The 1744-nt window shown below is 39.4% G+C and overlaps 1 pseudogene; it reads left to right on the top strand.

Annotated features, from left to right (window-relative positions):
• Positions 1-604: 604 nt before the first annotated feature.
• On the top strand, positions 605-1086 carry LOC111541572 (annotated as a pseudogene).
• Positions 1087-1744: the final 658 nt, after the last annotated feature.

Raw genomic sequence — 1744 nt, 5'->3', positions numbered from 1 at the left:
CAAGCCTTGGGGAAATCTACATGTACATAAAAAGACATATACAAGAAAGTTCTTTACAGCCTTGTCAATAAAAGCAACAAATTCGACATAACTTAAAGTTTTATTAACTTGAAAACATATAAATACATCATGATATATTCACACCAGGGAATATTTCTCAGCAGTCAAAACAAATGAATTACTGCTATATCTGTCAACATGAATAAATCTAAAAACATAATGTGGAGTGGAAAAAGTTAGATATAACACACTTTATATACAGTTTAAAATTGCAAAAAGCACCATAAAATTTACATATGCATAAATATATAGCAAATGCTAATGAGAGAATAAGTCCTGATTTAATAATAGTGCTTACTTCCATGAATAGAAGAAAGGGAATGGATAAAATTGAAGAAAATACAGACTCGCAAATGTATATGTAATGTTTAATTGATTCTTTCAAAGTTTTCCAGAAAAAAATATTTCATAATATTAAGGTAGTTATGCACAAGAGTGTTATATCACTTAATGTACTTGCTGTATGGTTGAAACATTGAAATAATAAACACTTATTTAAAAAAAGTTATTTCCAGCCCCGGCCCCAGACCCTACAGCCACCGAGATGTTGATGCCTAAGAAAAACCAGATTGCCACTTATGAACTCTTTTTTAAGGAGGGAGTCACGGTGGCCAAGAAGGCTGTCCACGTGCCTAAGTAGCTGGAGCCGGCAGATAAGAATGTGCCCAACGTTCACTCATGAAGGCCATCCAGCCTCTGAAGTCCCGAGGCTACGTGAAGGAACAGTTTGCCTGGAGACATTTCTACTGTGACCTCACCAGTGAGGGTATCCAGTATCTCCGTGATTACCTTCACCTGCCCCCAGAGATTGTGCGCAGCCGTCCAGAGACTGGCAGACCTCGGCCTAAAGGTCTGGAGGGAAAGCGACCGGCAAGACTCACAAGAGGGTACGCCGACAGAGATACCTACAGGCGGAGTGCTGTGCCCCCTGGTGCCTAGAAGAAAGCTGAGGCTGGGGCTGGGTCGGCAACCGAATTCCAGTTTAGAGGTGGATTTGGACGTGGACGTGGTCAACCACCTCAGTAAAATTGGAGAGGATTATTTTTCATTGAATAAACTTACAGAGAAAAAAAATTTGAAAACCCAAAGAAAAAACAGTGTATTCACAAAAGGTGAGTTAAAGTTATTGAGGTTGAAGTAAGACTGGCAGAAGGAAAGGAAAGGAAGTGAAACTGAACAAGATAGACAAGGTGGAGGAGGGAGCTTGAGAAAGAGATCCAGAGAAATAGGTAAGATCTGAAAGAAAAGATGAACTGAGAAAGTCTCAAATGATAAAGGATGAGAACGGAGAAGTCACACCAATTCAAGGCAGTGGCTCATGAGTCAATGGGAAACAAAATGGAAAACAGAGCCAGCACCGTCTGCAGACCACAATAGGAATATCAGCAATGATGTGTACACATCACTGTAAAGCAAGCAGTATGAAAACATGATTAGTTCCTTTCCTAAGGGTTGATATGCTAGGATAAAGTTAAGAACATTCTAGGAGCCAATTAGCAAAATGCTGCTATTAGAGTGTCTGGAAGAAAACTATTGTTCTTATTGTTTCTCAAATCTAGTTTAATTGTGCTAGTAGAATGGTGCAGTGATATATGAAATGTAGTAATGGCTCACCCCCTTCCACCTTCATAGGTAAGAGGAGGTAAAAGGCAAGTCTATTGTCTTTCCATCAGAGCAATGAAAG

This window comes from Piliocolobus tephrosceles, chromosome 4 (genome assembly GCF_002776525.5).
Source record: "Piliocolobus tephrosceles isolate RC106 chromosome 4, ASM277652v3, whole genome shotgun sequence".
NCBI lineage: Eukaryota > Metazoa > Chordata > Mammalia > Primates > Cercopithecidae > Piliocolobus > Piliocolobus tephrosceles.
Note: the sequence above shows the minus strand (reverse complement) of the source record. Positions and strands in the feature narration are given on the sequence as shown.